This window comes from Lycorma delicatula, chromosome 4, assembly GCF_047948215.1.
Source record: "Lycorma delicatula isolate Av1 chromosome 4, ASM4794821v1, whole genome shotgun sequence".
Taxonomy (NCBI): domain Eukaryota; kingdom Metazoa; phylum Arthropoda; class Insecta; order Hemiptera; family Fulgoridae; genus Lycorma; species Lycorma delicatula.
Genome location: NC_134458.1, coordinates 1,034,905 through 1,047,377, shown reverse-complemented (window position 1 = coordinate 1,047,377; position 12,473 = coordinate 1,034,905). Strand labels below are relative to the sequence as shown.

The window sequence follows — 12,473 nt, the reverse complement described above, 5'->3', positions numbered from 1 at the left end:
TGTGTGTACGGCAGAAAAAATAGAATTTTTTTGTGGCAAAATATTCTAAATCTTACCGATTGTAAAAGATGTATAAAATTGCTTTAAAGTAAACTGTATGGGAATAAAGTTGTTATAGTGAATTTCTATATAGACTGAATTTAGAAAATGAGGGGTGTTAGGTTGAAGGAATTAAAAGAAAAATGAAGAAAATATTTCTTAAAGATGGAAGAGTTCTCAGTGGTAAAAAATAGACTTATGAGTTAAACTATAAATCTATTGTAAAAGAATATGTATATAGTCTTTAAGCTATGAGAAAAACAATATGGGCATTTTTTCACAGATTGTTCACCGATGACAATCCACCAAAAGGCCTGTACCCCAGAAGTAACAAACTCAGGGTGTAAATATTTTAAAGAATCATCAAAATTACACCGATACAAATTCATAGGAGAAGACCAATTTGGTTTCAGGAAAAGTATAGGGACAAGGGAAGCAATTTTAGGGCTCAGATTAATAGAAGAAAAACAAACCGACATACTTGGCGTTTATAGACCTAGAAAAGGCTTTCGATAACGTAGACTGGAATAAAATGTTCAGCATTTTAAAAAAATTAGGGTTCAAATACAGAGATAGAAGAACAATTGCTAACATTTACAGGAACCAAACAGCAACAATAACAATTGAAGAACATAAGAAAGAAGCCCTAATAAGAAAGGGAGTCCGACAAGGATGTTCCCTATCTCCGTTACTTTTTAATCTTTACATGGAACTAGCAGTTAATGATGTTAAAGAACAATTTAGATTCGGAGTAACAGTACAAGGTGAAAAGATAAAGATGCTACGATTTGCTGATGATATAGTAATTCTAGCCGAGAGTAAAAAGGATTTAGAAGAAACAACGAACGGCATAGATGAAGTCGTACGCAAGAACTATCGCGTGAAAATAAACAAGAACAAAACAAAAGTAATGAAATGTAGTAGAAATAACAAAGATGGACCGCTGAATGTGAAAATAGGAGGAGAAAAGATTATGGAGGTAGAAGAATTTTGTTATTTGGGAAGTAAAATTACTAAAGATGGACGAAGCAGGAGCGATATAAAATGCCGAATAGCACAAGCGAAACGAGCCTTCAGTAAGAAATATAATTTGTTTACATCAAAAATTAATTTAAATGTCAGGAAAAGATTTTTGAAAGTGTATGTTTGGAGTGTCGCTTTATATGGAAGTGAAACTTGGACAATCGGAGTATCTGAGAAGAAAAGATTAGAAGCTTTTGAAATTCGGTGCTATAGGAGAATGTTAAAAATCAGATGGGTGGATAAAGTGACAAATGAAGAGGTATTGCGACAAATAGATGAAGAAAGAAGCATTTGGAAAAATGTAGTTAAAAGAAGAGACAGACTTATAGGCCACATACTAAGGCATCCTGGAATAGTCGCTTTAATATTGGAAGGACAAGTAGAAGGGAAAAATTGTGTAGGCAGGCCACGTTTGGAGTATGTAAAACAAATTGTTGGGGATGTAGGATGTAGAGGGTATACTGAAATGAAACGACTAGCACTAGATAGGGAATCTTGGAGAGCTGCATCATTGACTTCCCTTCGGTTCAATGCCCTGTTGGGGTTTACGTGAGTTGTCTATTGCGCTCTGACTTTTACATCTCTTAGCGATAAGCCTGGCCTAATTGGGATGCCACTGATGTAAATGCCTCGGCAGAAATTTGTCGATAGACATTTGCATCGGTATTTAATAACTCAGCTTATTGCCTGTAGGCCTCGTCCTGACATCTTGAATGTCCTACATTGTATTCCTCTTAACTAACTAACCGAACTCGCGGAAGTGCGAACCCCACGCCTAGTTGTTCTACTTTAAATGAGCCAATTTCGTGAATGTCTCGTAATTCGAGGCAAAAAACACAACATACCACCAAAAATGTTGATTACAACAACGAATACTTAGTCCCGTTTCCCTTTGTGAACTCAACTTAGTTCAGGCCACACAGTTAGGTTAAATTATGGACTCCGGTCTGGTCCACTAGGGAGAGGCGAACAGACCTCCTACTTCCCACCTCCTAGCGTGTCCGGTCGCTACACCACCCCCTCCATTCCTATCCAGTAGTGGCTTTAACGGAGGACATCTTCTCGCCCTCAAACTGATTGCGCACCACAGCTTTCAGTTCAGGCCCCGCAGAGATCCCGCTGATGCAAGTGCCCCGAGGGACATCTGCATCGGTAAAGTTCACCCCGAGATAGTTTTTCGTGTTTATGCCTTCAGAATGAAGACAACGGACACCTGCAACTACCACGTCACCCTCAGGAACTAAGCTAGAAGCCTAACCGCGGAATGAAGAAGACCCCGCGCCTAGCACTAACTTTATTGAGCCGATTATCGAATGTCTCAGGTCCGAACAAACTACCACTATAACAAAACTTTCCCACTAAAGTTTAACACAGCGAAATTTAGACCTTGTTCCCTTAAGAACCCCGCTTATTACTCGAAATGAGTTTCTTACTGACTCTCCGCTCCGGTCTGCCCGGGAGAGGAGAAGTAACACCTACTCCCACACAGCTACATCGCGGAGTCCCGCGTGACATTCACCATCTTTCGTAACCGCCGCTGCATGCCACCGAAGCGGCACCCAGAGACGCCCCGCCGACAGTATCGTTAGCTCACAAAATGCCTCCGTCGAAGCGCGACCGCACCCCCCGGGACAAGGATAACCATGCCCGTTGGCAGCGGCCGCAACTCCGTCGACAGCTTTACTCCACCAAAATAACACCAATTATTCTAACCGAGGCACGCGCCTACCTTCGGCCAGTCAACTGCCCAGGCGGTCCCTAACCACCCAGGTTCCTATCACCTACTAAATCCCTTCGGCCGTCCTGCTCAGGGCGAGGAAGCGAAGGAAGCCAGCAACTATAGTCCACTCTCTACGAGTCCTCCAGTTGACTCGTAGATCCAAAACAGAGTTTACTCTCTCGAGTTCCCTAGTAACTCTGGTACGCTCAGCTTCGTACCTGGGACATATGTGTAGGACATGGTCCACGGTGTCATCGACCCTACAGTCCGGACAGAAGCCGGAATCAACCAACCTGAACCTAGCCAATTTATCCCTAAAGGCTCCATGTCCGGAGAGGAACTGTGTCGTGTGCTGATTGGGGGATACCCAGCTAACCGCTCGCAACTCTCTAACATTGGGGAATATACCATGCGTATAACGAGCTGTCAAAGAAGTATTCCACCTATCTTGCCAAGAGTCGAAACCTTGGTCTTCAACCTCACGCATACGCCCAGCAGTAAGAAGGTCTCCCTTCTTTGCAACATACCGCTGGCTACGTTCAGTAGCCGAAATATCTACAGGTTTGATGCCCGCGATCACAGTTACTGCCTCTCGCGAGACAGCCCTGTAACCACCGACAACCGCTAACAAAAGAAGACGCTGGGCTTGTAATAGAATGTACCTATAACATTGGTACCGCAAACGATGAGCCCAGACGCGGGCAGCGTACAACATAATGGCCTCGCAAACACCTTTGTAAAGAATCCGCATGGTACGGAAATTCAACCCCCAATCGGGATGGACCACTCTACAAACGCCGAAGAAAGCATCAACTGCCTTCTTCGCCACATACTGAAGGTGCTCCTTGAAGAGAAGCCTCTCATCAAGGATAACACCCAGATATTTCTGAAGGGTGACATACCTAATTGAAAGACCGTCCATCACAACCCGCGGATGGCGAGTTGCAGCTAGACGGCCCTTCAAAAACATCATACTGGTTTTCTCCGCACTGAAAACCATCTTATGCTGAAGACTACACAACCGTAAAACCCTACATGCCTGTGCCGCTCTGAGCTCAATCTCAGCACGCGAACCACCCTCAACCAGCAGCAGCCCATCGTCGGCATAAGCCACAACGCGACAGCTACCGGGCAAACGTAGCCGCATGAGAGAGTCAAACTCGATGGTCCAGACGAGTGGACCTAATACACTGCCCTGTGGACATCCTTTTGACAGGGTCTTTCCTACTTGCGAACTGCCATCGCGAAGGACAACAGTTCTTTCGCTGAAGTAACTCGAGAGAGTCCTAATTTCATCCCGCGTGCAACCACGCTTCTGCAATTGAAACAAGGCAGAGGGCTTTGTTCCTAGCAAGGCTACAGATTACTTGGCTGACTTCCGCCTCAGCAATCTCCGAAGACACAGAGTCTGTGTTAAAATCTACAACCGCCGCTCGAACTCTCCGGTGATACGAGGTCTCAACAACCCCGGTATCATCGGGGAGCAGATCGTCCATCAGAAGAGATAGAACACGAACTTTCTCAACTACAACGCCGTCTTGGGTCGAGAGAGCCGACAGAAGATTGTCTTTTCTCCGCTTGTGACCAAGTACTCGATAAACAACACCCCAACGGTCTTTATTCTCCTGCTCTTGAACAAAAGAGCGCCAGGAATCTCGTTTCGAAGTCCTAATTCTATGAAAATACTCGTTCCTTTTCTGACGATACTCCACAAACAGGACCTCGCGCCGGTCAGTATCACGCGCACGCTGTGCGGCTCTCCAGAGTCGGCCCACGGCCTGCTTTATCGCAGTCAAGTCCCGAGTCCACCAACCAGCTACTCTCTCTTGACCCGTTCTCCGAGGGATTGAGAGTTCTGCGGATTCAACCACCGCAGAAGAGAAATTCTCTGCCAGGTTATCTAGAGGGACCTCGTCCAGGGTACGAGTGAACACCCGCATTCTGGCCGCAAGAATGTTTGAAAACTTGGGCCAATCCATCCGCCTGTGCAAGAAGCGACCCTGCTGAACAGGGGCGTCCGCCCTAAAGACATCGCGCAGCCCACCTACCCAATCAAAAACTATGAGCCGATGATCGCTTTCGCAATCATCGACTACAGACCAGTTCAGAATCCTACCAGGGATATCCTCACCTATGGTAACATCAATGTTGGTACCAAGGAAGGTCCTCCGCAATCCAACCGCGCCGGCGACATTGAACACTTCAAAACGGTGCTGCGCGATGAAGCCTTCTAGAAGTTCACCGACGTCATCTGTGATCCCACTGTGCCAAAGAAGCGATTTGGCGTCCGCATCAACTCCTATAAGAATAGGAAGACCCGCTATCAGCCTGATAATTCTATCCCATCTTTCCAAGTGTAAGTCAGTGGGATCTCTGTACTGAAAGTACGAACTAACCACAACTAGGTCGAAACCATCCACAGCAAGCTTAACTACGACGTGATGCGTGTCAGAGGCTTGCCGTATAAAGACACTATCTATAGACTTCCTGCACAGTACGGCGGACTTACTTTCACAAACATGGAATTTATTCCATCCTGAAAAACCTGGCAGGTCACCCTTGACAACGTACGGGTGTTGTAGAAGTAAAACATCGAGGCTTCGCTTTTCAACGACGTTACCTACTCTACATGGACCGCATAGGCACCCTGGGCATTGAGTTGACCGAACCTAACCATCGAGCGAGTTGAAGTAAACCTCAACCGCTCTCAAATAACTACCACACTCCCTACTGTTGATGGAGTGCCTATGACTCTTCCGTAACCTCTTGCAGTTAACGCAAGTCGAAGCCTCCTTCTTTTGCGGACAATCGTCACGCTTGTGGCCCTCTTCACCGCAATACGCGCAGACCGACGCATACTTGCAAAACTTGGCCCTGTGGCCAAACCTACAACATTTATAGCACCTCTGCACGTCAAGGTATTCCTTGACGCGACAAGAAGCAAAATCGACGAAGGCCCTACCCTCGGACAAAAACTTCTGGTGGAGACCAGCACCTAATTCAAAAACTCCGTGATACCGAGAGGCATCACGCTTTCCAGTCTTGAAGACTAGCCTGCACTGCTCTTTGAACGTGGCCGCATCCAAATCAGTATTCTGCTCCCGAATGAGAGACAGAACTTCCTCATCAGAGAGACTCCACGCGATGTCATATATAATGACTCGGGACTTCCTCAACCGCTTGGGGTCCACCTGAACCTGAAGCTTTTGCACCGCTGGAGAGTCCTTGATGACTTGGACAGTCTCCTTATTATCCGCAACAACAACTAACCCTTTGCTGGTCTCCTGTATGTCTCGAATCCTAAGCCGATTTCAGTCACCACGAAGGGCTTCCCGGAAATCGCGCTTCAATTCTTGACTCGTGGTCTTAGAGCCCTCTGCCTTGTTTACGAAGATTACCTCCGGCTTCTTCACCGCCTTGCTGGCCTCTCGTTTGGTTTTCAGGACCTCAGCGTAGCGCCTGGGCTACACTGGGGCCTGAACAACCACCTTGGGGCTTGGAGGCCAAGGCCTCGAAACCCTCACTTACTGCCGTAAAAGCTTCCCTCAACTTGTCAAGTCGAGGGAGAATGGTTTTCCTTGCCCCCGCCGGGAAGCAACAGAAACTCTACCAAGTAGTCCATGTCCTCCTGGACCACTTTCAACAGCAGGGCAGAACTACGAAGTACAGGGAAGTATTGTAATCATGAAAAATTTTGGTTTTCAGATTTCAACAGAAATATCCATTTTGACCATCCCTGAATCTGTTTTGACTTGTTTCAGTATGATGTCTGTTCGTACGTACGTACATATGTATGTATCTCAGATAACTCAAAAACAATTAGCGGTAGAAAAAATGATTAGCCGTAGAATATTTAATTTTGAATTTAGGACTGTTGTAATGTATAGTTGTACACCTTCCCTTACGATTGCAATCAACTGGACCAAAAGTGTCTAAAAAAAGTACTTATTTTCACTGGTTCCAGAGTTATAGCCTAACAAAAATTTAATTAATGAAATATTTGGATCTTACAAAGGGGAAGGCACATCAGCAAGACTCCGACTTTGTTGATGTGCCTTTCGCTTTCTTCCCTTTTTTTGTAATTTAAATATGTTGATTTATTAAGAAATATTAACCTACGAATGTATAAAATAAATTACAATAAAAATATATATATACAAAGAAAAAAGTAATAAAAAATATAAATATTTAAAAAATATATGTAATTTTATATGCATACAAGGCAGTTATGTGATGTCCACATCAGTTTTCTTTTAATATTTAGTATCTTCATGTATGTAAATTCATACGTATTATTTCATCTATTAAATAATACTTAATATTATTTTAAATAATTAATATAGACTTTAATCATATCGCCATTTTTTATTTAATAATTGTAAAACTTTGTATTTTGTGATATTGTCTAAGGTTTTATCACAGTTTCTGCTGATCCATTCAGACAAATGCTGTGCAGTTCTTTTCTTTATCCATGGTGTAAGCATATTTATTCACTTCCGGAGGGAGCTGTATAATATATTATTATTATATACTGATCAGATTAAAAAATTTATTTATATATGCCTTGACTAGCAGATATCAATGCCAAGAAGAAAATTAAAAAATGCATACAAATTAAAAAAAAAGTTTCAGTTTTTTCTATTTGTAAACTAATCTATTCTGAGCATTAGTTCTTATCTATTATTTGGAATAAACTCTTAAAATTCTAACGCTTTTTATGTATTAAACTATTTGCATCAATTCCTGTTCTCCTGAAATCAATTAAAAATTAAAGGAGAAGGAATCCCTGTTTAGATTTCAAAAATGCTTTAATAATCGTAGAAGTAATTTAATATTCTAAATTTTAATTTCGTGGCAAAAAACATAGAAAAAAGGAAGGTGGGAATTCCTGTTTCATATTGAAAATGAAAAGAAAACTTATTTGTTTGGAAAAAAAAAGTAAAGTTCTTCCAAATTGTATTTTTGACCGTTGCAATTATTTGCTTAAATTTATCCTGAATGTAAAAAATAAAAAAAATTTCACCAGAAAAAAGCGCTTAATATTTACCCTATTATTCTTGTTAAGTAAAATGAATTCTCAGCAAATGAATATGAATTATTTATTTTTTGTTAAAAGGCAACTGCCCACTAGTGAATATTTCTGTTGAGCTCACAGCTTAAATTTCAATTAATCAAATGTTTGCTTGAAAAATATTTATTCTGAGCATTTCATAAATACAAGTTTTGTCATTCAGTTGAATTCCTGGACAGCAGAACAATAGATAAGAATTGAGATAATGAGAAAAATATTATAGTGGTGACAAATTAATTTGAATTAATTATGCATTTTGTGATGCTGCTCTTATCAAGGTTTTATCATGATTTCCCTTGATCCACCATGGCAAATACTGGGAACAGTTCCTTTTTTATTTATGGAGTAACATAACTTTCCTTTCCTGACGTAATGTACATACCATTATATACCGAATCAAACAAAAAGATTATTCATTCATTTTTCTGTCTGTTGTCCATATATCCATTTATTCTTCCTTTATTTATTTAGTTTACCTTTTTCACACTTTACATGTGTAGTCTAAGAAGAGATTTAATGTTATTACAGGGTCCTTCAATGAGAAACCAATGGAAACTCATTAAGGGTTCTTGTTAGGTTTATGTATCTTGTCAGTAAACCTGACTAAAACAACAAATTAGAAAAAAAACAATCAAATACCTATCTTGATAACAATTGATAACAAAGGATCTGAACACTAGTTCAAAATAAGTGATCTAGCAATTTTCTAGGAACTTGATCATGATTCTTGTGGGTGAATGTCCTGTAAAGACAGGTACAAAAGGCTTACTTACCAAAGCTGTTTTGTCAGAGTTATAATGTTCATTACACAACAGATCTCTTTGTGAACAGTGATGATAACATTTTTATGGCTGAACTTCACTCTGGTTGGCTTGTTAAGCCAATGTGTAATAGTATGTTTGACTCAATGAAGTCACCTCTTCACTTCACAATTTTCTTAGTAAGTCTGGCATGAAAGTCTTATTATTGTGAACTGATTATGCCACTTTCAAGACTTCTTCTTTCTTTTCTGTTTAGCCTCTGGAACCAGTGTAAGGTATTACTTCAGAGGATGATATGTATAAATTAAAATGAAGTGTAGTCTTGTACAGTCTCAGGGTGACCATTCATGAGATGTGCAGTTAATTGAAACTGATCCATCAAAGGACACTGGTAGCCATGATCTAGCCATTTTCAAGACTGTATGGCACTAAACATGCATACATTTTACTTACTATAGGGAAGTTAAATGAAGTTTCAATAAAATGTTATATACCAAATTAAAATTTTTAAACTTTTTCAGTGGTAATATAGATTGTACATTATCTAATGGAGCTCTCTTAGTCAGATTTATGGGAGGAAGTAATGTTGAAATTATATAAAATATTAAACACAGGAGAGGAGTATGTAGTATTTATCTTTTAATATTAATGAATCTCAATTAACAGTTGCTACTGATAATGACCTTAAATGCATTGCTACATAAACTTGCTTTTTATAACATAAAAAATTATCTGTGTTGCATGAAATAACTTTCAATACATTAGTCTGTACAAATCAGTTATTTAAAAAGTTATTCTTAGAGTTTACCTTCTCTAAAATATGATACTCCAAGTCATTAATAACAACAATACCAACAATGTCACCGATAAAAAGAATACTTCAAAAACATTTTCTGGAGATATATTCTCGTGCATTTAAAATGTGAGTTTTTTGACATTTACTCATTTTTTTGTGCCGATTAATAAATTGTATTAACTTATGCTAAAACAGTTCATGTAGCAGATATTTGAAGAAGCCGGATCCAACTAAAATTACCGAAATTATTGAAAAATTTTCACAGAATTATATCTGAATCTTTGAGTTAGTATGAAACTGATATACTGGTATAGATGATTCACAATAAGCACTCAATCATAAGTTAGCATCCCTGTCATTATTTAGTAAGACCTAAATTCGAACAATAACAGCCATTAAAAACAGCTGACAGATAATTATTTTAATATGCATCTTACACAAATCAATCATCAATCATACTATTGAAAAGTGTGAATAACATTCAGTAATAAGATTTCTGTTACAGAGGGTGTAAAACCTTTTTTATTTCTTGTTTAATTAACAACTTAAGATGCCTAAGTAAAGTTATATAAATCAAGCAAATTTGCTTGCATAGTTTGGACAATTCATAAGAAGCTTTTCTTTTTTTCTGTTTAGCCTCCGGAAATTACCATTAGGTACCACTTCAAGGATGAATGAGGATGATATGTATGAGTGTAAATGAAGTTTAGTCTTCTGCAGTCTCAGTTCAACCATTCCTGAGATGTGTGGTTAATTGAAACTCGACCACCAAAGAACACCGGTATTCACAATCTAGTATTTAAATTCGTATAAAAATAACTGACTTTACTAGGACTTAAATGCTGGAACTCTTGACTTCTAAATCAGATGATTTGGGAAGACACGTTCACCACTAAACCAACCTGGTGGCTTAATTCATAAGAAGCTAAGTAAATGTTACTTACCGTTATTAATGTGAGGGGCAACCGACTGAGATTTTAATTTCAACTCTGGTTTCTTTAATCGATGAACTTATTCAAGTAGATACTAGAAAGAGTCAATAAAAACTTTTAATATAAGTATCAATATTGTGCGCTAAATTGTTAATAACTAATTGAATTACCATAAACCATGAGCAAGTTGAGTTCTATAGTATTTTACTGAACAATCATAAAGAAAGTAGATTTTGTGTATGTAAGTACATGTATATTTGTATGTTGCAGGTACAACGATTGCAGGTGATCCAACATGGAACAAAGTCATTTCAAAAAATGGCATACTATTAACAAGAATAACAATCATTCCATGTCAGGTTTATAAAGAAGAGCGAGAAATAAAGTAGTTTCACATTGCCTTCTCTAATGTCCGAGTATACTGTACATGTAGAGAACTCAAAAAATGCTGTTTGATTGACAAAAGATGAATTTTTTTTTGGAAAAATAGTGACATATAAATAGAGCTGGATATATATGATGAAAAGGAAGCATGGCGTAAAAGAATTCCCTTTTTTTCAGTAAGGAAAATACTGAAGACCCAATCATCTAAAATTAACCTTTAGTAAAGTGATATGGATAGGGTTCTGATCTTAAAAATACAATTTTCAATGATTTTTGTAAGAACAGTATACTATTAATATGTCCAGCGCTACATAGATACGACTGAAAATAAAACTAAGTCCCTGATACTGAAAAAATTTTAAAGAAGTAATTTTCAGAGAAAATTTTACTTCTAGATAATGCTCATTTTCCACACTACAAAGCAATACTTCAAATCAATGAAAATTAAAACGAAATGTCTACTAAAAATTTTACACCTCAAATTTTTTTTTAAGTTCCAAATTTCTGAAGGAATCATTTCATGGAATTAATTTTCACAGCAACAAACAAGTAAAAATTAGTGAATAAAACAATATTAGACTTCAATACAAAGAAATCTTTGCTATCGGCACAATAAAAACTGTGTTAAATGATATGAGAAGTGTACAGTTGTATCTCGGGATTATTTTGAAAGATAGATAAGATTATATTTATTGAATAAACCGTATTAAAACAATGAGCTTTGTCTCTTTATTTACTGAATGATCCTTGAATAACTTTAATTTCACGTTTTCAATGATTTAAATTCTTCAATTAATGAAGAGTTAATAAATAATTTTATTATTCCCATAAAAAAATTAATAAATTTTTATAACAGGATGTACATATACAATGCAATAAATTATAGAATCGTGGAATAATTAAAAAAGAAAAAAAAATATTTACGGATTAGTTAATATATATATGATACGGTTCAGTTTATAGTAACATAATTCACTAAAGAATCTTGGCGTTTGGTCCATTACTAACCTATGCTGAAATCCTTATAAAGCCACAAATAATATTAAATAGCAAAGCCCGATCTGAATAGATTGAAAAATAGAATAGATTAGAAATGTAGATCGATTAAAAATTGTATATGAATCAGAAAACGGCTGTGGTAATGAAGGATATGCGACCTGAAGAAAATGTATTAATTGTTGTAAGAGGAAGGAATTATAAATTGTACGGTTTGTTCGTGATATGGAATTGGAATTTTTAGGATATTCAAAATTAGAAAATATTATAACAGAATATAGAAAGAAAATTTATGTTAGGAAAACTAAAAAAATTATGATACAAGACGATAAGTATCTGCGCAAAAGAAGAAAGGCTGAGTTTTTCCCGTGTAAGGTTCAAAATTGAATAAATATCCATTTGAACTATCAGATAAGGAAAATATCTTCATTCCAAATTTTGCCGGTTTATTTGGGTTGTAGACTTTGAATTTTACCCTCCCCTTGAAGCTAATGAGTGCTCTCATCTACCGATATGGACAGGCCTGGTGAATAAAACAAACAGCACTTCTGTATTATTTTGTCCATAACATTCCCGATAAATTCTTCTTTCGATAATTTTTATTTCCTTCAGTATGAGAAAAATGCAAATTCCAGAATAATAAACAAAATTCAACACGTGCAAACACATCACCGAAAAGGGAAATTTATCTACCCGACTTTTAAAAAAATTAGTCCTTTATATCAGATGTGGGGTGAAGCCTCATGTTGAT

General features: G+C 38.0%; 1 long non-coding RNA gene across 2 annotated transcripts in view; it reads left to right on the top strand.

Moving 5' to 3' along the window:
- Positions 1-11,441, top strand: part of LOC142323037 (uncharacterized) — a 91,333-nt gene extending 79,892 nt beyond the window's left edge. For both annotated transcript variants that reach the window (XR_012756010.1, XR_012756009.1), the window contains one exon: positions 10,613-11,441. This is a non-coding gene — a long non-coding RNA (uncharacterized LOC142323037). The remainder of the gene's footprint in view (positions 1-10,612) is intronic.
- Positions 11,442-12,473: the final 1,032 nt, after the last annotated feature.